The sequence below is a fragment of the Numida meleagris genome, chromosome 4, assembly GCF_002078875.1.
Source record: "Numida meleagris isolate 19003 breed g44 Domestic line chromosome 4, NumMel1.0, whole genome shotgun sequence".
Lineage (NCBI taxonomy): Eukaryota > Metazoa > Chordata > Aves > Galliformes > Numididae > Numida > Numida meleagris.
Window position 1 is genome coordinate 93,436,446 of NC_034412.1, and position 24,729 is coordinate 93,461,174.

Genomic DNA, 24,729 nt, shown 5'->3' on the forward strand with positions numbered 1-24,729 from the left:
TACAGGACTTTAATAATTAGGAATAATTAATCTGAACTCGGATTCTTAATTAATATTCTTTTTCTCGCTATAAGACTGTTCTCACCCCTCCCAAAAACGCAGCCTTTGATCATGCACAGCAATAGCAGTCCACAACTGAAGGACTACCAAAGAAAGAGGTACCTGTAAGTCTTACTTTCAGTTGTTTTTATGTACACAGTGGGACACACACGCCAGCACCTCTGCAATCAGAGTGTATGATTGTCTCTGAGGCATAACTGGTTTTCTAGGATTGCTTAACTCTGTTGAAAATGTGTGAACTGATTCTTCTGAGACCTAACTCTTGGCCAAGTTGGAGTCAAAGTCATCAGGATCAACAACGACTACCTCCATGACATGAGGTGCATTACTGCCAAGTCTGAAGTCTTTTCACCAGACATGCAGGCAATAAAACTAGGAAGTCTTCAGTCATACAGGTTTCCTCTGCGTTCGAAGATGAGACAGACACAGGGCGATTCATCCCTTCCTCAAATATTAGATGTTATGACTTACCTTTCAGAAGTGCCCACGATTCAGACAAAAAAAATTATTTTTAGCATTGTGAAAAAGTAAAGCATTTTCCCCCAAGGCATTTCGTTACGAACAGCTGAAGCAAATGTGTGGTCGAAGCTCTGTTTCTGTAAAGAAAGCCCATGGCACAAGACAAGAGGCAGACAAACGACAAAGTAAAAGTGAGAACAAAAGCCTCTTTGGTCCATTTGATGCTATGAGTAATAACAAGACAATCTTGTGATGTAAAATGATCAGCAAACTTACTAAAAGGCAGTGTCATCTTCCTAGATTTCTTTGTCTGCTGTTCAGTCAGCAGATGGTGGTGATATGATTCTCAACTGCATTGCAGGACACCAAAACTTCACCAGCTATGAATTTACAAACTGCAAGATTTTAGTGCACATTCAGGTGCTTTTTTCATCCATCAGAAAGCAAAGTTGCAAAGTTTCTGAAATATACATTAAGAGGTCTTGCAGGAAGTCTGCTGAATATTTCATTTTCAATCATCTAAAATAGTAAAGTTACAAAAGAATGCCTTTAAGCTGAAAATGTAGCTTTACAAGCAGAACAGCCCATTTCAGGAAATGACCAATGCCTTTCCTCCTATTTCTGTGTTTCCAGGAGAATACTTTTAGCAGCTGGCTCTGCAGTTTTTATTTTTTAGTGTTCTGTAACATCCTGCTTGCTAAAAAATGCTGCCAGTTACTGGTCACATAATCTGAAGACCATATACTTTATCACTGAGTGGCAGAATATGTGTATATATATATATATATTTTTTAGAAAGGACTGCTGACTCAAAACAAGTCTACCTCTACTCTGAAGCAACTATAGAAGGTCAGATATGCAATGAAGCAAATTCAGATTTATCTTGGACAGAACAAACTTGAATAATTGTGATATCTGGTAAGGACTGACGTTATAGCATTTAAGCCTGAACATAACTTGATTGCACGTTCATAGAGTCACCAAGGTTGGAAAAGACCATTAAGATCATCCAGTCCAACCGTCCACCTATCACCAGTATTTCCCACTAAACCACGTCCCTCAGCACAACATCTAAAGGTTTCTTGAACACTTCCAGGGATGGTGACTCCACCATCTCCCTGGGCAGCCCGTTCCAGCACCTGACCACTCTCTCAGAGAAGATAGTGAGAGCTTCAAAGCCTGGTTCAGCCTGGCCTTGAAAGTCGCCAGGGACAGGGCATCAACAACATCTCTGGGCAATCTGTTCCAGTGCCTCACCATCCTCACTGTAAAAGACTTTTTCCTTATATCCAACTTAAAACTACCCTTTTTAAGTCCAATGGCCTTTTTTTTTTTTTTTTTTTCCTGTAAATACTGAAAATCTCGGGATTAATCCTTAGAATCTCTGGATCCCTTCCTCTCCTGCTATATATTTTTGAGGTAAGATAACCAAAGATGGACAGTATTATGTAAGGTAAAGACAGAAGGAAAAATGAAAAAAAACTGTTAGGATAACAAAACATCTCCAAATGTTTGCTTTCAGGATTTCGTGGTAGGGGAAAAGAAAGATGCCCTAAGTTTCTGAGAAAGTTAGATAAAGAAAATTGATAAAAGATTTGTATACAGGAGTATTACAATGATCTGAGCAGTCTGGAAACATCGTTTAGCAGTTCAAGGGTGTCAGAGCTCAAGTTGATTCAGGATGATAAATTAATGCTTATTTGCAGTTACACAATGGAATACACAATGATCTCCAACAGCTCAAACCTTGATCTGGATTTTAGATACTTATTATTTACTTCTCGTAACTACAGGAAATATGAAAAAAATCACATATAATGAAAAATAGGAAATAAGTCTCTTATTAGTTTTATTCAAGCTAATATTAACCACAGGTTCTATTATAAATTAGAAAAACCGCTGAACTTCAGAAAATAAAGATTCAGTGGTTTTAATATTTTTAATAGATACATAATTTCAATGTAGGAACCATCTTGCTTTTCCTGTTCTTATTCATTTAAAATTACAAAAAACAACAAAACAAACAAAAAAAAAAAACAAGAAAAACAAACATCTCCTGCTCTTTAATTTTAGATTATTCCAGTACCTGAAGGGGGCCTACGGGAAAGCTGGGGTGGGACTGTTTATAAGGGCATGCAGCAGCAGGATGAGGGGAAATGCTTTTAAACTGGAACAGGGTAGATTTAGAAGGAAGAAATTTATATTAGGAAGAAATTCTTTACTCTGAGGGTGGTGAAACACTGGAACAAGTAGCCCAGTGAGGCTGTGGATGACCCCTCCCTGGAAGCATTTAAAGCCAGGTTGGATGGGACTTTGAGCAACCTGGTCCAGAGGGAGGTGTCCCTGTCTATAGCAGGGGGGGTGGCACTAGATGATCTCAAAGGTCCCTTCCAACACAAAGCATTCTATGATTCTATTCTTCAACAGAGAAAAGAACTTTAACTGGCACCTGGGAAGTAAGTCTGCACAGAAGAAACCATGAAAGTCACACCATCAGAGGAAGATGTACAAAATGATGTATTACTGCAGGAAATATCAGTGTGTGTATCAAACAGTGAAAGATGGAGCTCGAGTTATGTGTACCATGGACTTTGTAACTGGAAACACAGTAAGGAGAGAAAAAATGTTGTCTGCTTCTCAGATGTCATTATTGTCCTTTCCACTCGTAATGAAATGGGGATTGATACTGTGAAGTAACTTTACAGTATCTTAAAATCTAAATATGCAAACATGCATAATGAGCAAGTGGGTCTGGATGCCTCCATCTGCACTCAAAGAAGGCCTCTGGAAGAAAGATCCTCAGCTCTCCCTGATCCTCATGTTTCAATCCATCATTGGGAAATAGTACTGTAAACTCATCCCTAATTCATCTCTAATTTTCCTGGGCCAGGAAAAGCCTGCCACCCAGTTCCCTAAGATAGAATATAACAACTTGATTTTTTTTTCCTACACTATTCATACCCTCTGTTAACAGACAAAAATTTCTCCCCAGGATGTGGAGCTGCCCCATATCTCTGCACCAAAGGGCAGGAACTGCTGACATAAGGGATCCATTTTAGTATATTTTTGAAGAAAGGAATGAGAAAGTGCTGCTCATTTCCCTTCTTCTAGTGTACTCTGACTAGGAGCAAGAAACAGGAACCTCCTGTCGATGATTATTCCTCATCCTTACATTAAAACCTTGCCTGAAGGCTCCAGGTGATATGGGGGCCCCCTGTGTAGAGCCCATTCAAATAGCAGAATTTGAAGAATCATGGAATAGAGATTAACGAAGCTCTCCTGCTGATAGAGAGAGCAGCACAGGAACACATCTTCAGCATGGGCATGAAACACTGGTTTGGGGTCCTGATAATCTCAGTGATAGCAGTCACCTTTTAGACCTGAAAATCCACTCTTGGAAAGGAAAAAATCACTTCTGAGTATCTCATAATTGAAATTTTACAAAGGTGGTAGTACCACAGCACTGACTTCACAGATAGGAAACTGGAAGATTTATTAATTTACCTAAAGCCCTAGAATGAGTGCAAAGTAAAGGAACAGAATTCCAGGACTGAATTTACAACAGAACATAAAATAGGACTAAACCCATCCTCTGGCCCTGCGGTAAAGAGTGCGGCAAAAGATTATGGTGCCTGAACTCTTTTCACTCAGGAAACAGGGACTGCTTCAGCTTGGCTATGGAGAACAGTCCTTGGATGCTGATATACAGCTTTGTTCAGCCACTCTCTGGAAGCATGCTAGCTAGCCTAGGTCAATACCGTGCCAGCAAGGAACTGTCAGGAAAGCCAATATTTTTGTGCAATGACCAGGAGCAGTGAACATATTTTTGCAGTTAAAGCTGCAGCTGAAGAAGATTGTAGTAAAAAAGACAACATACTGGCATGAACTACTGTTTCAGCAACCTAATGGGAGGGTACAGAGAAGATGAATGTGGACACTCAAAGGACAAGAGTCAACAGGCATCAGCTGTAATGAAAGAAATATTTATGAGATATTGTAATTGAAACTATTTCCATTTGGACAAGGAGCCAGAGATCTGACAGAATTCCCATGCACTAATATTTTCTAAACTAGACTGGACTTGGACACCTATTGTTGTGTACCAGATATATATTTCAATATAGGTCAAGCATAGAAATCAAGTCAGCTATGAATCCTGTAATATGACTGCAACAGTCTGGCCTTCAAGTATGAGCTCAGGAAAGAAGACCCTTTAACACCTGAAGATGTAGTCACTGTTTTATATATAGCAGTATCTTATACAGCTATGCTAGGAATATTTAATTTGAAACTTAATTCTCATTAGTCACATTTCTTGACTGAGGAGTGTAGCAAAAGGTGGAAGAGGTGCTGGCACATTACAAACCCCACAGTAGTGCCATAAAATCTTAGCTGACAAAACATGAAACTAATGAATTGATTAATGCTGTTATCAGAGTAGGTTTACCCTTAGAAAATTCAACAGATCAGGGCACTAATTTTATGTCTTCTCTGTTAAATGAGGTATGCAAGCTTTTAAAATTCCCCCTTCACACACAGTTTCCTATCAGCCAGAAACAGATGGGCTTGTAGAATAGTTTAATCAAACACTTAAGCAGATGCTAAGAAAATTCATCAGCAGTGAACCAAAACATTGGGATAAATTGTTACCTTTTGTTTAGTTTGTCTATAGGGAGGTCTCTCAATCATTAATTGGATGCTTCCTATACCTTTCAAAAATGCTCAAGAGACAGAGACAACTGAGCAAGTTGTGTCATTTGCAAATTACCCAACATTGGTAGCATCATATTTTCACCCAGATATCATTCTTTTTAATTTTGTTGTTCAGACAGGTAAATCAAAGCCATGATCCTGCAGCTAGATCCACACAACTAGAAGGATATAGTATGTATGTGAATTACTTTCTATGATTCTGTGATAGCAATAGTCAGAATTACCCAAGGGATGGAGCACCTTCCCTACAGGGACAGGCCAAGAGAGCTGGGGCTTTTCAGCCTGGAGGAGAGTACGATACCAGGAGATCTGATAGTGGCCATTCAGTATCTAAAGTCAGGGGGGAGGGGCTGCAAGAAAGAAGGGACACACTCTAGCATGATCTGTTTTGAAGGGGATATGGTTTCAAACTAAAATAAGGGAAATTTAGATTGGATGTAAGAAAAAAGTTGGCTTTTTTATGATGAGGTGATTATATTTTATGATATATAACTGACACAGGTTGCCCAGAGAGGTGGTAGTTGCCCCATCCATGGGGGCACCCAAGGTCAGGCTGGACAGGGCTATGAGCACCTGATGGAGCTGTGGGTGTCCCTGTTCATTGCAGGGGATTTGGAGTGGATATTTTTTAAGGTCCATTCCAACTCAAAAAAATCTCTCATTCTATGATTGTGATGGCTGTAGAAATAATGATGAAACCATGCTGGTAGATCAGGAAATATTTCTCAGTTTCCTGAATGCTACAGGTTATCATGAAATTGTATTTTTTTTTTTTTTTTTTAGCATCTAGCTAAACACAAGGAGAAACAAAGTAAAACAAGCCCCATGTACAGAGAGATTCATCAGAAGTACATGATTTGGAGTTGGAAATCAGACCCACTCAATATAGAAGTTATTTGTATTCTCAAACAAAGTAGATAAATAACCACTAGTACAGCCTACGCGAGGGTCAGCACAGCTTCTCTGCTGTCTGTTATTGTCACTCAAAGGATTTTCTAGATTCGATTCTAAATATCCTTGTTCAAAGAAATGTGTTGCTTTTGTCCCCAAGGAATACTATGGCTAGTGTACTGCAGTAGACGAGACAGCATGCAATGGCAAAAGTCCTTTTCACAATCCTGATCACTTCACCAATGAAAGAGCTGTTGTTACATCTACTAAAAAGGTTGGACTCTGAAGTAAATTCACACATTCTTTTTTAAATTTTCATCCTGCTAATCCATTTTCCTACTTGTATGGGACAATTCTGTGTTCAGCATAGCATTTATTTACTCCTTTTCCATATTATACGCTTCTTTACCCAGGAGGCTATTGCCTTCATGATGAATTATCCAGCTGGACTTGTCAGGTAATCAGCTCTCACAATGGTTATCTTTCAAAATTCACATATCTGTGAGCAAATGACAAAAGCAGAAATAAAACCCCAAGTACCTGGCACTTTGCTTTAATTGGACATCCCAGGCTTTTATTTTAAATGCCCAGAAAATTTACCTTTATTATACTGTTTAGCTTAAATGCTGCTCCCAGATTAACATGTAATTTAAAAGCAACTATCATTTTCCTCTTATAGAAATTATTTTTTCACAGTAACATCCTTCATTGTCGCTAAAAATATTCTTGCAATACAAAGCAATAAATGTTTGCAGATATGAGTTACATTATAGTTTATGGTGATTAAAACATGAAATAGGATTTGGTATTTGGTCTTTGAGACTTCTGCTGTAATTTGAAGCAGACAGACCTAACAGCAAATAATGATATTTATGTCCCCTTTATCCTCAGGACTACAAAGTGTGTTGGGGATAGCTAATATCTTTTTACATAGAGACCTAGAAGATATCCTATTCTGAGTTTGCTGTTATCTTCCTCTCTAGTGGGCATTTCATTAACCATTCTCAGCAATGCTCTAACAAAGAAGGGCCAAGACAATGAATAATTACACATTATTGTTTTAGGATAAAAGAAAAAAAGAGGGTATTTGTCCTTCATGGTTGCTGGCTTTTTAGCAAGTATAAAAAAAGATTAAGTGCACCCTCCAAATGGGAAAATCTCAGGCATGCATAAGCATCTTATAAATCAGGTATATTTTTTTAATTATTATTTTAGGACAACAACTATATACACAGATCCAAGAAGAATCTGAAGGAGCAGGCCATCACCTCAAGGGAACCCTACAGAATAACCACATGCACCCTCTGGGCTCAGAGATGGGGTGTGGGAAAGGCATATTCTCAGCAGATCAACATACCACATGAAATACCTCACTAGAAGAAAACAATCTGTATCTATACCAGGCAGTAACCAGCTCTAAAGTCTCTGAACAAGGATGGTTTTTCTCACTGTGAGCCATTCTTAAATGCTGTCTTCTGAAAAAAACTAATGCAAATTTCTCTCAAAAGCATTCCAATACAGAAAGTGATTTCATTTTTTAGCGACGCAGCTTTCACCTTGCATGGAGATGAACTAGAAAGCTTTGACACAGAGAGATACAGTTAAAGGTGATTGTTCTGGAGTTCTTGCTCAATGCCTTTCAGATTAGGCATGTGACTGTCATCATGGCAACCTGTTTGTGTTAACAAGTACAATTTGAATGCTTTCTCAGAGAAACAATCTCAACCAATTTCAGGCATAAGGGTTCAGTCAGACTCAGGTAGATTTAACTGAACACATCTGACTATGCCATTCTGCTGTCTCTATTTTTGTTTAGTGCTTGAGGTCACTGTATGTGAGCTCTGTAGGGAATAAAGAAAGAAGAAGAGATTAAAAAGTTTCATAGCTGCAAAGACACCACAAGAAGCTATGTGTGCTGTGGGCTGCATGTCATGGCTGAAACATGAAGCTGGAGGGAGTTTTTCAGCCACTGACAGAGAGACAGCCCCAAAGCACAGAATTTTAGTGTTTAAAAGTACTCTTATCAAGTAGAGGAATATTGGAAGAACTCTTGCAGGTTCAGAGTGACTGAAAAATTTGAGTTACAGTATGGGAATCACCTGTTTACTCCATCAAAATACAGGTGTTAAGGAAAAAGACACAAACAGGGGAGAACAGCATTAGGCTCATTTTTTAGCGTATATAACTCAATCAAGAGTGGCACTTACATGTGACTTTCCCAATTATTTCATCACTCAGGCTATATTTGTTACCATACATGTATTCAAAACCTTCCAGGCTACCCAGGACATGTCCTTATTATGTGAAAGATCAAATGTAATGGTGCTTTTATGAATGAAACCCACAGATCAGCATTAGGCACTTTATCCTTTCTAGATTAGAGTTGTTCAAACCCTTCTTTGATGAGGCTCAAGTTCACTCTTACAAGAGCAACACAGCACTGCAGTTTGTTTCTTTATTTTACATTACACTTGTGTTTTTTGTTTATTTCAAGGAGCACTTGGAAAGCTGAGTCAAGAATGAGGATTCCTGACCTCGGGAAATTTCTTCCCTCTATTGTAGCATCTTTAGTTTCAGAGTTCAGTAGATCCACTTTTAAACTGCAAGATTTAGGGAGGAAAAAAGGACTCTTCATGCTTCTTTCCACAGCACACCCATACCATGGTTTGACTGAGGTATTCAGTTACCTTCACTATATAAGAATTAAAGAAATAATCATTTTATAGTATTAAACAAATTACAAACACCTTCAGTAGAATCAGCTCATTCCAAGTAACTCATCTCATACACCTTACATTCTAATTTCCAGTACAGAATACTATAAAATAATAGTTACCCTTTGATAATAAGCCTTAAAAATGGGCTAACTCGACCTATGATATTGTGAATTCCATTTTAACTTCATTGCTATAAAGAAAAAATTTAAAATGATTTCTCATTGTAAGCTTCAAGTAAACATAAAGAAAGAAAGTTAGAAATCACAGTTTGAAATCCTAATAGAGTAGATGAATTTCTAATAAAAATATAACCTTCTACTCTCATAAGATACTGAAAGCTTTGAACTTTTTTTTTTTTTTACATAAAACCTGCTACCAGGACACACATTTCATCAGTTCCAGATCACTTTTGTTCTTCAAAGGGAAAACATCTTTACAGTACACACAAAACTGATTTGGAGAAATTGCTCCCATTATTGGTGACACTGTCCTCTTTCATCCCACTATTAACAGAGGCACAAGGGAAGCTCCGCTGTGCACCAACAGATTTCAAGGCTTGGTGGTTTTCTGCTCATGATCCACAGAAGTCAAACTATCTCCAATAAACAGTTTCCTTTGAAGAAGTGAGCAAACTGATGTTAGGACTGAAAATTCTGCAGGGAAATGTCCTCTATCAGGGACAGAACTTTCTGCTTTCTAAGTGCAACCACATGAATGAAATTTGCCTCATCTGACTTCTACCCTATTCCTCGCGTATTCCTTGTGGTACCTGAAGTCTTGGCAATTCGTTACACAAACACAACTTTATGTTTTAATACAAATCTATGTGATCTATACTTTGTCACCATATCCATTTAAGTGGTCATTTCAGACACGTATTAGCCAAGAGAGACAGCTTTCCTGTGTATGAGAGCCACAACTGTTGATTTCCCAGCCACCAACAATGCTTTATCAGCAGCATTATATTCCCACACCTGATGACTAGCACTTCTACATAACTACTTGTAGTACCTCAGACCTTCTTCAATGTTTAAACACTTCAAACAGACAAGAAAAACATCACAGAGAGATAAGTAACCCGCCTTGGAAGACAGTCCTGTTATTTCTACCTAGGACATAAGAGAATTGCATCCAGTTGTCAGATTATCATTTAAACAAAGTAGAGAAAATGCTTAAGGAAACAGATGTGTATTGCTGGATCTTCCAAAAGTTTCATTTTCCTACTGATATTTTTGTTAGCTCTAATTAAAAATAACTATTTCATTACACTGCTATGAAGTCCTATATTTTATAAACCAGGTCCACAATTTCAGTTCTCCACATGACCATTTTTTTATAGGTATTTTCCAGTCAGCTGTAGCTGTACAGTTATTCTTAGTCAATTAACACAAGGAAGAAACTTCATTCACTGATCAATAAGTGAAAAATTCACAGCTTTGAATGTTGCCAGACATCAGAAGAGGACTTATTGATATTTCATCTGAGCACCTAACCTATCAAAATGTTCATCCTCCTCAAAGTAATAGGAAAGTTCTGATGTATTAGTTTACAAGCCTGACAAGCATTTGAACCAAAAAAGATTTACAAAGTTTGTGCAGCAATCCTGAATTTTTCAATACTAAGGTGTCAAGGAAAACTGGAAATAGTTGCATAACAAGCTCTGATATGATAGAATTCAATGCTGTTAAATGGAAAAGCTCACCCCACCTCCCCTTCTTCCAAACAGGAATTGTCAGGAGCTTTTTTTTTTTTTAATGTTGAAATGCTAGTTTAAGATCCATAATCTAACAAGAGTATCTAGGATGTTACACAACATTTCTTGTTAATGTATTACTTGAATTTACTCTTGCCACCCTACTCTTCCTCCGACAGTTTTCTCAAAGGTTATAACAAAAGTGGTTGGACTGGATGATCTTGTAGGTCTTTTCCAACCTTGGTGATTCTATGAAAAGTGGTCCAACTTTTCTCAGTGTGGCTTACCATTGTATTCAATATCACTAAAGTGATTTACCTGAAAAGTAAGAGGAGGAATTTTTGTTCCAATAATTGTCTCTAGTTATCATGATAACAGGACTGACAGCTATTATACCAGCTTTGATGATGAAGACATTGTGAACTGCTGAAGTACTTTTGATGGCCTGATTTATTTGGTGTTATTTTTGTTTGACTTTCTTGGTAAGTAACCAAGACCTCAGAAGTATTACAACATCATGCTGAGTTTTCACTTGAAAGTTTTGTATTTGCTTTTCTTCCCTTCTCACAAGTAGCTCTCACAACTAAACTAAAATCTGATTTAAGAGAGAATCTGAGTTATTTTGAAAATATAAAGAATTCATTTTCTATGGCTTTTCTCTGAGAGATTTTTTCTGTACATAATTGCGGCAGTGATCAATAGGAATTAGCCAGGTAGATTCACATTATCCCCAGAGAAACAACTCAGTTTTATAATAAAAGACGTTCTGCAAGTTTGAGATGCACTGAGTGATTATATTTGATGCATCATTCTGTGGTTCTTTGTGCTATCAGATTCATTGTGAAGAAGGCTGTGTGTAGGCAGCTAGTGATAAGAGGAGGTGGGATTTTTGCTCTAAATCTCTTAAGGACTAAAGCTTGAGAAAATACCTGCCATTTACCACTTTCTCTGACAGGTAGGATGAACATCCTGAAGCAAGGATCTGTAGAAAATTTGAGATTAGAACTGTTTCAACATATGTTGCTGGCTCATTCATATGCTGACTGCCATGTTCAATACATGAGTCTTAGAAGTTTGGGGAGCCAGAAGCAAATAATCACATTCCATGTGGAACCTACACACCCTTGTCTTCTGTTTGTAAGCGAATAAACAGTTACTAAATGCAAAGCTAGCATCAATGATAAAAGCAAAAATGAACAATCTCTGAGAAGAAAAACAATTCTGAAAGTTAGAGTTTCTATGGCAACATTGATTTGGACAGCTTGCTACAGTAACAAATAATTTCTCTTCTATTAAGTGGGAGATGAAGGCAGTGAGAACAATGATGGAATGCAAACATGGACAAACACCTACACTTTCTCTGATCAAGCATGCTCTGTTATATGCAAGTCACTGAAGATCAGGTTTTTGAAGGCATTTAAGTAGTATATCATCATCATACATGGTTTAGTTACCATGTAAATCCAATATTATTTTTAATTTCTGGTTTAAGGAGTGCTCTTGCAGTCAGCTATAGAACTTATTCTGTGCTCTTTTAAGCCAGTTCTTTGGCAGATCATATCCCGAAAAGGAAACACTGGGAAAGCGAGAAGAGTTTAACTGCATGTTATTAGTTGCTTTCTATTGTTATTCTTTAGTGTAAACCAAAATACATAAACAAATTAATGCAGCACCTTCCTTAATCAGGATCTTATCTCACTGAACTACCTCCAGCAGGAGAGCAGTCTCCACAGTCCTCAAGTTCACCTAAACTTCCCAGAGATAATTCAATATACATAGCATAAGACCATAAGACAGGCATGGAAATATTTATGAAGGGTATTAAAGAGGATTTCCACGCCAAAGGCATAGAATTGTCATTTTGAGGCATGGTATGTTAACGTATTGTCCTACATGCTTAAATCTTCACTCAAAATGTTCAGTACGCGTTGCATCAAGACTATCCCAAAATTCTATTTCCTCAAAAGGAAACAATCATTTCTGTCACAAAAACTTGGGATTTATGGATAAGATCTCAGACAGACAGAATTGGGAGACAGTTCCTGAGTGGACAGTGTTTCAAATTGCTGTTCAGAGCCAGGCTACACCATCCAAAACACCTCTTTGGTTGATAAAAGTAAAATCATGTATCTGCTTGTAAAGGTTTTTCTGTATGGGAGGTTCTATTCATCTTCCTCTAAAAAAAGTGCAGTCTGCAAGGCAAAGTTGACAAAGGCAAAGCTTGGGAAAGCTGCCACAGTGTATGGTTCAGATTTAGAGAATTGATACAGTGAATAGAAGGCAAGGAAGCTGAAAAGCTTGTCATTCTAAACAACACAAGTAAGTTGCTATATGAAATGCAAAGAAACAATTTCAAAGCACTTCATTGTGTCAAGTGTTTTTTACACTTATAAAATGTTAAGTACTCCTACTTGCTCCTTGAAATGGTAGAAGTATTAAGCAAGAGACATGCAGGTCCCATGAAGAAGCTGCCTGCTTTTCTCAATATCACAGGTACTGAAACAAACTTTGCCTTTATTATGCTGATATTCCTCAGTAATTTGACCATATGATATGACACCACTCCTTTTTCAGCAACCCTTCTCTTTTCCTGCCTTTGTCTAGTTTTATTTCAGGAGAATGGAGTACCAATAATCATCTCCAAAAGAAAGCATGCTCCAGCTGGTGGAGACATGAATTGGGGTATGACAGTTTCAAAGGTGATGATACATTTTAAAGCAATGACCCCTTTCCTCTTAAAGGGAATACACTGAGAGAAACCTTGCTCTTTATTAACCCCCTTCCATATTTCATTTATTGTTGGGCTTTATTATCACGTTTACTGTCCATTAGTTTAAGCTGCAGCTAAAAATTATAACAAGGTTTTAGTTCTATCTCAGCATTTTGGATTTTGCTCTGGGGGCTTCATTACAAATAAACCATTAAATTAACTGATGTGGCAAGCTAGCTATATTTAGCAACCTATAACTTTAGCTTGTGTTTTACTAGTTGAAAATATGAGCAACTGACATCACTGCAGACAGCAGGAAAGAAGAATGAACTAATATACAAATCCCAAGTAGCATGCATTAATCTTACCTGACTAAAACACTCTGCTTGGTCTTTCTTTGAAAGATTTTCAAACTGATTCTGCTTTGAAATAAGCCTATTTTGTATATAATTTGAACATAACCCTTTACTACTCTACACATAAGTTTTCAACATAGTTGTGATCAAATTTTTCTCAGACATGCAACAGTGCAAAATTCCAAATTATAACAAATCTCATTCAATAATTTCAGATTTACATTATAGTTCTCAGAATCTCAGTTTTGAAGCCCAGTATTCATAAATTTGAAACTATACCTGCAGTTACTTGATTCCAACAAAATTCACTAAAAATGTGCCTTAGAACATGCTTGTGTATAGTAAACTCTAGTGTAGTTTTGATGGCATGCATCTACTACAATTAGACCAATGTATCTATACTACATGGGAAAAGCAGAGCATACTCCATCAATTACCTTAAAAAGCTGCAATAGCTGTCTTCCTTTCCAGTCACTCTAAGTGTTCTGTACTACTCAAACTTCAGTGGACTTCTGAAGTACAGAAGAGCTCACAAAGAATGATACATAATGGATAAACTACAAGGAAATAACCCAGAAGAAATGTGTGGTAAGATGTAGGCAGAAACAGAGCCAAAGCAACCTCAAACCCTAACAGTTCAAACTGTGTATAGAGGTTGAAAAACTGTCAAGATGTAGGGAATAGAAAAACCAATGCTATCCTGATTCTTCTGTCACTGCAAGTCTGCTCTTGCCTTGAGTATCATACTTAGTGAAACAAACAAAAAAAAAAAACAATTGTTCAATAGCAAAGTTTTCAAGCTGTTCGATGTACTTTGATGGCCAATGCAACTCAGCCAGAAATTTACCTTCAGAACTAACTGTATTTAGAAGTCACTTTAGAAAGCAACCTAGACCATTTGAGAGCAGGAGCCATAGCTTAGACTGTTATACTACAGTCATTTAAAAAAAAAAAAAAAAAGGTCTCACAAGTCTTAGAAACCTTGAAATGGAAGCATCACTCAATTTGGTTATACATTGCTATATTTAATAGTAATAAATTCAAAGTCTCCTCATTTTGATAGCTTGAAAGTATAAAGTAAAAGTTCAGGATCTTAACTGTTCACAGACTACAGAGGCCAGGTGATCGTTGTCTGGGATTACCATGATACACTTCCAGATCCCAGCACTTTCTTCAGTTTTAGGAAAGCTGAAAACCTCCTATGAAGAAGAGGCACTTCTCTTTATTGTCCCTGTAGGCAAAATACACACAGTTGCAGCCATTTTCAGTTATGATCATCTGAAGAGCTGGAAGCAGCCTCCTGAAGGAAACGAGGAAACGAACTACCTCAATAGTGCAACAAAGTGTTTTTCCAACTGGAAAACACTGTACTAGGAAATGAGTTAAATTTAGGGTTGGCTGGGAGCTTTTCAAGGTCTTTCTGTCCCTCTGTCCAGAGGAAGAAATAAAACACCCATTCCTGACAGATGCTACAAAAATTGTTTAATATGGGATGAACCTTGCAAAGATTTTACATAACTTCCAACTAGAATTGGTTGACAGGCACCTGGGAGTTCTGCACTGCTTTTCTGATATTCAAGTTTCGTAATGAAATTGTTCATGCAATATGTTGGTATAATTGCTGAAAATTAGGAAATTATTTCCTGAACTGTAAAGAAATGAAATCCTATCAAGGCATGCAAGCAGGACTAAACAAACAGCAATGTATTTTATACAGCATTTTAATGCACTATATATTATGTTTCCAAAGAAATCCACCACTTCCATGGCTTTGCTTGATATGCTCCTTGAGAAGACAGAAGCACCTTCTACTAACTTCAGCTGTGATCCAGTATACTGAATATAATCTTTAGCTTTATCTGTATAGACCTCATGAAGTATATGGAATAAGACATAGAATATGTTGATGATGTCAGAAAAAAAAAAGCTTTTAGCTTACACTGGGTAAGTATAAGGCAAGCCAATGGGACTTATAACTTGGGCTTGAAGTCCCATGGGCTTGCCTTATACTTGGGGCTTGCCCATGGGCTTGAACTTCTCAAGTCAGACAAGGGCAATTTTTTGACCTTAAATCAAAGTATCCCAGTAGTTTATGTTCACATGTTCAAAGTTTTTTCTTCCCTCAGGACTGTTGGACTACATCCAAAGTGCCTATTGAAAGACTGTACGTCACATGCCATGCCTTGAACCAAGAACAAGCATTGGGTTGTAACAAGCACATCTCTTAACTGTGCCGAAGTGGCTGAAAGCTTCCATCATCGCAGGCTAGTGCAAGAGTTTAGGGCTCACTTCATTTGCTAGAGCAGATATAGCTTTAAGAGAGTCAAGAAATCTTTCTAGGGTATGTATATTGGGTATCTGAGGCATGCATAGGTCAGCAAGAGAGAAGCAGTTTTCACTCTACAAGAAAAAAAATCCCTTTCCACCAAAATAGCAGCTACATCTGATGGATGCACAACTGACTGCATGCCAAGGTTTAGTCGGCCCTGTCACTGGTGATAGAATCAACTAAACATCAGCACTGCAAAGACGACTTGCTCCTACAATTTTATTTATTAAGAGTTCAATTATACTTGTTGAGGTGAGGAATTCTCCTCTGAACTCAGTAAATAGCATGTGGGAAAAGGTCTAGTCTATCTTTCTGCATTCACCACTAAGTCTCCATAGGAAGACTTCTTTGAACTAATGAATGAGTTGTTCATTTAATATTTCTATTGTTACCATAAAGCAATCAATCAAGAAACAAGTTGGAGTGTTAGAAAGTGGGCACTCTTCAATATGAGTGCCGGATACATGGGGGATACTCTCCTCTTAACACACATACCTTGCACAAAAAAGATCTTCAGTTTATACATATTCAGAGGTCCTCCTGGAGGTACATGCATATTCCATACAAAGAGTCGTGGAACCTCCCTTATCTGTTCAATACAGACATAGACCCTTCCCATTGTCTAAACAAACTACAAGGTTGTCCACTAAGGGACTTAATCTGCAACTTGTATCACTATAATAAAGATGGTTCAAGACTCTGTAGATAGTAAGAATAAAGCCACCACTGTCAGCCTCATCACAGCTTAAGAACACAAGTCAAAGACTTGCAGCCCAGGCAACTGAGCAGTGTCTAACTGGTGCAAAACATCAGGGCCGAGCTCTGCAGAATCTTATACTTTCAGCTCTTTGGCAGACAATAAGAACGTCACTGATCCTAGGCCCGAAGATGACTAGAAATATTTTTTATTCAGCTTAAAGCTACCTGAATCAGAAATAGCATGTTTATGAGATACTCATAAAACTTCGTAAAGTAACATTCTCATGAGAAACCATTTCCATGACCTTCTAACAATTATCAGAGGACATAAAAATACTGAAATACTTCTCATCCCCTTATCTGCTACCCCTATTGAAGATGTGCTAGACTAGTAAGCAGATACAGATCAAGATGTTGCAAAGCCCAGCCTAAATAAGCAGGCATTCCTAAATTCTGTGGCAGATGCACGAGGGGATCCTGCCACTTAATCGTGTGCTCCAAGGCACATCCACAAAGGCACATTCCTTACATACATTTGGGTACACCATGTCTTCGTGCTTGGAGAGAGGTCTGCAGTGCTCATGAGATCTCGACCACAGCTCACCCATTCACAAGTTTGGTTGGTTAACAATGGGGCTAACCGCTCCTTTAAGCGGGCTAGGTAGATATGCTAAATTTCACGATGCTACTGAAAGACAAGATTAGTCATACCGACAACAAGGACAGCAGGGAAGCTGGGCTCTCATTTCTTAGTTTTGCTTCTGTCCAAAAATGGGCTAAAGTAAACAAAGTTGCTGTGAACTGGAAAGATTTAGGTTTTTTTTTTTTTTTTTACTACTGATATACTTTTCTTTATATTTGAATTCTACTTTAGTACTCCAGATTGAGTTCTGAAAGAGATCTAGGGCTTCTTTAAATCCTTACTGTACTACCCATCAGCTGGTGATTCAAAATTTATGAGTGCTGATAATAATAATATATACTTCTATGAAACTTTAAAAGAGATAATGGCATTGCCCTTAACATTAGGCTACAATAAAAAATGTCACGTAAGGTTGATTTATAGCTAGCTTAATACCAGCTTTAACATAGTAATGTTCCGTAAAGATGCTTCTAGAACAGTCTCCTTCTCAGTTTCTCATTCCAGCAGAGAATAAGCAGAGGTATCTCCAAATATCATTTATAGAGGAAAAACTAGGACATTCCACATATTTGACTGTTTCTTGCAATACTAGATTTCTTTTCAGTTTTGTTGCTTAAGCTAACAAGTCAATTTAAAATATATTTATGGGATTAAGCTGCATCTAAATTGGTTTTGTAATTATTTTATGTTTTTAAAAGAAATTTATTAAACCAGCACAAAAAAAATGAATCAAATATATCATGCAGGCTATTTTACTCAGATCATAAAATTTGAACAAGTTACCATGAATTAAACATTATTTGCACTTTCCCTTTTATTTTTGTAACTGCTATCAGACTTGATAAGGCAAGAATCATGAAATACAAAAGGTGTTAGGAGGAAAATAATTAAGTTTAACATAGCCAGAAGCCAACACTTCACTACAGCATAGCAGAAATTTTATGTTAATGAGAAGGCACATCTTCTGAAACAGTTTCACAACTTTAAATAACAACTGTTTTTCCTTCTAGGCAAGTGAACAATAAAAGTTACTTTCCAAGTTCTGATGTCCTGCCATGACCTACATACAACTGTATTTGGATTACTCTGCTTTCAAAACAAGACTACCAGACAACTTCAGTGATATTAGACTAGGATCTCAGATTTATTTTTCTTGAAGATATCACATTAAGAACCATGTTACTCCAAATGAGGTTTCACAAAGTCATAGGTGTTGGAAAGGACCTCTAGACATCACCAAGTCAACTTCCTTGCTAAAACAAGTTCCCTACTCCAGGGTCAAGAGAGTCCAAGACAAGTAAATTGAGATTGGTCATTGTATAAACTACAGTAGCTAGTGTAGAAAAGGATGCCCAAGGAGCACAGAGAAGTCACTTGAGAGTCAGAAAAGCAGCACAGACACACCCAACACAAACCATTAAGTGACCTCACCTCTTGCACCAGGAGTCTGACCCACAGTTCTGAGGTAGGATCACGCAAGAGCAAGCACTGCTACAAGACTATTATTCATGTCACACATGAAGACGCTAAACACCCATTCCAGCACTGACTCTCAGAAAACAACACTCGATCAATATCTGGTTAAAATTCAAAAATTAGTCTTGGAGATCAGCTGGTTTTCTACTCACCTTATATTCCACGCATCTCTGACTTGACAAAAACCACGCTATGATATCTTGCTGAAGTCAAGGTAAACAATATCCACTACATTCCCATCATGAAGAGAGCAAATCATTTCTCCTCTAGAAAAGAGAAGACTTTATCAGGCGCAGTTCACACTGTGTAAACCCATGCTATCCACTGGCAGTCAACAGCCTTTCAGATGCCTGAAAATGGCTTCCAAGAATACTTGCTATGCTTTTTGCCCAGGAACTGAATTTTAGAAAGATTTATTTCCTCTCATGTTCTTTGTTGACCTTCCCACTTCCCAACAAGATGTGAGCAACATCTGCCATCTTTTAGTCATTAGAAAAACCTGCTAACTCCTCATCTAAAACCATGACTTCCCAATATTTTTTGAGCACTTGAAAAAATACATAGCACAGCTATGAGGAGTTGAAACTTCATGCATAATTATCTAGTGATGCCCCTGGTTGGTGATGCCTCTTCACACAGGTGGACTACAGATAGGCTGGTCTACAAATAACGTTATATCCAAGATCAAAATTTCTTGTTCTCTTTCTCATGTTATTTCATAATGCAGCCTTTCCTGTTATACAGCATCCTTAGATTAATAGAGTTGTGGAAGCAATAAAGAACATCTAGATCCAAGTAAGCATACTTTCTCTGGACACACATATAGAACCCAGGACATATTGTCTTCTTGACAAAGAAAATCCCTCTGCTAGTATTTTTCAGTAAGCGTAACTGACTGCCTGCAAAAAAAACTAGATTTAAATAAACCAAGATTACAACAGATCTTGTAAATGCAATAACTATTCTGTTATCTATGAAGAGATAGTGATCACAGATAGCCAGATAACATAGAAGTATTTCAACACCAAGATAAAATTGTTATTACTTTCAGTTGTTGCACAAAAAATGACCTTACAGAGTACTCCACAGCAGACAGCCTGAAAAACCAACATAGCAAACAAAGAAAAGAATGTGGGGAAGGGAAGGGTAAATTCCATAAACTTAGGGAAATAATACATTTAGAAGGCTAAACATGCACACCTAGTGTCTGTAGACCTTCATTTTTAATTTTACCCTAAAACAAAGATACCCAAGAAAATTCTATACAAACACAGATTTTAGGGGAAAAAGAAAAAAAAAACCCTACAGAATTTCCCAAGCACTTTTAAATTTACTCATTGTTCTTTTCTCTCCTGTCAGTACCATTCTACCACCCCTTCATTCTCAAAATCTGCTTTAGTGAGCTGCCCTGTATTATACAGAGACACAGACTTCGCCTGCTTCCAGCAAGCTTTACTTTCTAATTAGACCTTAATTAAAATGAGCTGCAGCTGGTTTGAGACACGCCCTTCTCCCCAACCCCAATGCCCTGCTTCTAATTTCAGAACTAATAAAAATTCCCACAAGGCAGCATGGTCTGGATGTGTTTCCTGAGAGCTTATTCATCATTTCCTTAGTACTACTCTTTCCACACACACCCCCCCCCAGCCTTCTCTATGTGTATTCAAAGTATATAGTTTCAAGAATAGCTTTTTTCTTTTGCTTTTTTTCCCTCCAGTTCTTTGCACTTTAGGATATGTTGTTGCATTCAGTGTTCCTTTTTTTTTTTTTCCCCACTAAGTTGCAAAAATTATTTCAGCTGTTGATTTGATGAGGGTTTTGATTTGAAGAGACTGAAAGGTTGACAATAAAGGCTTGCTAAAGGACAGTGCAGATGTCTTACATGCTTCCCAGTTACTGCTGCCAATGCACTTTAGCTGAAGCTTGTAATGTCTGTTACTCCCCAAGAGCTGAGCCAAAGGCCTGCCTTTCCATTCAGTGGAACCAAATTCCTTTTGTTTTTTTCCTTTTCTCTTTTTTTTTCTTTCTTTCTTTCTTTCTTTTCTTTTTTTTTTTTCATGATGAGGACAAATATCCACAAAGGATGAGGCTAAAGCTCTGAATCTCAGTTTGATCTTCCCTGGAATTGTATATGCCTGCAGGGATAAAAAGGATGGCCAGCATATTAACAGTCTGTGTGGCTGCATCTCACCATGCTTCTGAATACATGTCAATTGAACAAACCTCATCTTGTTGTACTCTTTCTTGTCACATTCCTGACTCATCCTCCCAAAAGTTAATCTGATACAAGCTGGAAAATACACTAAGCACTCCAGGCAATGCTTTGAAATGATTGCTGCACTAGACAAGTATATCTTTTACTGTAATTTTATCCTAAAGAATAATTATCTAAGGGAAAACAAGAGAAAAAAGAAGTATAGGATGTTTTTGTTTAATTCTGAGAGAGCAACTTGAAGTCACGGTTTACTTCTTCTATTTAATAAATGAGATTTGTTTCCCACTTAAATACATCCCATAATATGATTCAGTCCATGCTGCATGAGAAGAAAATATGAAGAGAAAAAGATGTTTCTTATTCTCTCTAGAGGAGTGGATCGCAAGCGGCATGTAATACAAAAAACTTGTCTATATAAAGGCAGCACGACTGACTTAGCTGCTGTTAGGTCTGAAAGGATAGTTCTTGCATGTGGAGCATGCAGCAAAGGGTAATTACAAACATACCTGAGTACCAATATTTCTTGTGAGAGAGAAGCAGTCTGGGCAGACTCCCCAGCTTCATCAGAAGGACTATAAACATCTCAGTTTAAACCTGCAAGCTTATAGAAGTCAGTAGAGAGCCTCTGGTACCTTATATAACAGCAACAAATTAATGAGCATTCTGTGTTGGTTTAAAGCTTCTCTTGACAATAGCGCTGTGCAAAGTGGACAACCATCAACGGGCCATTTACCTCACTGCCCGTTTTCCTTGCTTGTATTGAATAAGATATAATGTTGCCTTGACTTCAATTTTTGGCTTGTGAAAACATGTAATTTGGTAAGACTTATGGCCAAGCATGACTTTCTGTCATGACCACACACTGTTATAACTTCACCTTTGGAAAGGTATGTATAAAGTGCATGCCAATGACAGTGGACTTAGTGCCAACCCAGTAATTTTAAGAAGACTTTGATCTCAGACTTTCGAGTACCTGGATATATATTATGATTTTATTTCTAGAGGTAACCAGATTTTCTGTCATACAACAATGTATATATTTTTGTCTTCACTAAAAGTCAAGCATTTTGAGTTGATTTCCTCCTGTCCTTCCCACTAAAACTAAAATTCAAAATGAATGATTGAAATGCTTGTATTCAGTTGGTTCAAACTCAGTTTTAGGATGAAAAAGAATTACATCATTTCAAGGCAAAAAAAAAAAAAAAGGAAGAAAACATAAAAATAACAGGACTTCATAAAAAATTGCACATTTAGTGGAAATGGTGTCAGATCTTCTACTTGCCTTGGTATTCCCTTCTCTCTTTCAGAAAGAAATTATGATATGGGTCAGGATATTAAATTGTTAATTCCAGTGGAATGGGTATTCTTCATAACAGGTTTTGTTTGTTTTGGTTTGGTTTTGCGTAGATGAAAGTGAACTATCTTAAATACATATGTAACCCAAAAGGAGGAAGGCAAAGGAAGGGCCAAAGTAATAAAGAAATTCAAAGTCCTAGTGCAAACACTGTGGGACCAAATTAGAAATGCCACAGTGAAGATTTAAATATGAATTATTCCATCCTAAACAAAAGAAATAATAAAAAACTGATAAACACTTGCTTCCTCATGAGTGTTTCCATCTCAGAACCTAATTTAGAGAAACTACAAGGTAAGGAAAGCATTCAGATCAGCTATAACTCATAGAGAGTGTTTCATGAGGCAGCATCAAAAAAATCAGCTTTGTTTTCAATTAGTTTTCTAAGTAAATATGATGCACTTCAGCATTTGTCATGCAGATGACATTTTTCATCTACTTTTTAATCTACCAAATCCCAGTTTTCACCCTTCACTCATCAATTCTGGTGACTTATTTCGATACACCTTCTGTCTCTTACTGTATTTTTCTTTGAGAATGAAGTGAAAAAAGTCCTTAAATTTCAATCTACCAGCAGTTTGTCTCTGCCAGCATGTTTGTTTATTTATTTGTTTCCATTAGAGTACATTCAAATTTCTTCCTCAACTGGATAGGTTCTCGCAAATGGAATCCCAGATCTTTTTAGAGACACTGTCCAGATGTGTCAAACTCTTGTTGTGTGTGGATAACTTCCTATAATCTTTTTTTTTTCCTCCATGTTAAACCACAGATACTAGTGATGAATTCACTGAAATACTTTTAATAGCATCCTCCAAAGACAGTTATGTCAGATGATACTGAACGCTCTGTGTGCAGTTAACAAAATACACAATGGTTGATTTTACCTCTTGCCTCACACCTTAAAACTGATCACATCAGAGTGTTCTGCTCCTTTTCCTTCACAGAGACTTTTCTCTCACTACAGACAAATGCAGTCCATTGAATGACAGAATCTGCCAAGCTACAGTGAAATTTCTTATTGAAAATTCAGCAGCCATCTGCAAACAAAGACGAGTCTTCTCTTTCTTCCAAATGAATCCTTCCAGGAGAAGTTCATCTTGAATTATGGTGGTGAAGAAAAGTCTTTCATAAGAAATAGACAATTTTTATTTTTTTTCCAAGGTCTCTCTGTCTGAAGAGTAAGCCAGAAGGAAAAAGACATAGGAATCTGGCCACTTACTGGAAACACAAAATAACTTTGAATAGAAGAACTTAGTGCTTTTGAAAAAAAGCTCTGTGTGCAAGATGCGTTTCATCCAAACAGCTGATTAAACTTCTCATTGCAAGAGAATGAAATAAGCTGTTATAATAAATTATTAGGATTTGAACAGCTAATATATAACTGAAATAAAACACTCTTAAAGGAAAATATTTTTTTCTAGAAATTTTACTGGTAGAAATGTAATATTGTAAAAATCATGATACAGGACTGCCCCACAACTACAGTAAGTTCAGCCTCATGAAGACACAGTTGTAAGTCAAGTCTGGCTGAGTTGAACGGTCAATATCATGGTGTTCATTAGAATTCTAGCAGGTCTTTTTCTTGTCACTTTTACAAATGCCATGACATAGATTCTTCAGAAAATGTTTTAATTTCTGAAACATTTGGAAAATGTTTGATATGCTATTTGAACAGCTCGGAGAGAGAGTTCAGATTTGCTTTGAGGAACAAACAAATTTTCTCTCTAAGCTTTAACCCATATACTGTAATATGGTAATGCTAAGATAAATCAGGGAAAAAACTAACACAGCATGAAATGTGAGGAATCCCATTAGAAAGATAATTTTTTTTTCTAGCAAAAACATATCTAAAGAGCAAAGATTCCTTCTATTGTTAGGAGTTCCACAAACAGGACTCCAGTGAGTAGGACGGTCTCTCAATTTCACTTGTGTTCTCTTGATATTTTCTTTCCCTTCTAATAAATATTTCAAAGCTCAGATTTGCAAAAGATTTTTCCCATCAACTTAAGTTATTAAATCATGTAAGGTAAGGGAGTAAGGGAGTAAAGATAAACTTCTGATAGAATAACCTTCACAGAAAATACTGATGCAAATGAACATTTTCTATGATGAAGCCTATGTACTCTGAATAAATACCTGTATATTTAAATATATTTTCTTTTCTCTTAAATTATGCATCAACTGCCATATTCTGTAAACATAAAGAAAATCTTACTTCCTAAAATATTTATGAGATGTCTTACATATTAATAGGGATAGTAACTTAATTCAAATGAAAAGTAAACATATTTATAGTATGCTCATTTTTTTGTGATGCAGAACTGATTTAATCAAAACATTGAAGTTACTGAGGAATTGCATGGTTCTCACATTATATTTGCTATACATCACTTTTATGTACTGATTTAAAAGTG

The 24,729-nt window shown here is 37.0% G+C and overlaps 1 long non-coding RNA gene across 1 annotated transcript; it reads right to left on the reverse strand.

Moving 5' to 3' along the window:
• Positions 8,600–20,016, reverse strand: LOC110397496. The gene is made up of 3 exons (XR_002437812.1): positions 19,947–20,016; positions 18,899–19,012; positions 8,600–8,815 (listed from the first exon to the last, which is right to left on the reverse strand). It is a non-coding gene; the product is annotated as an uncharacterized LOC110397496 (long non-coding RNA).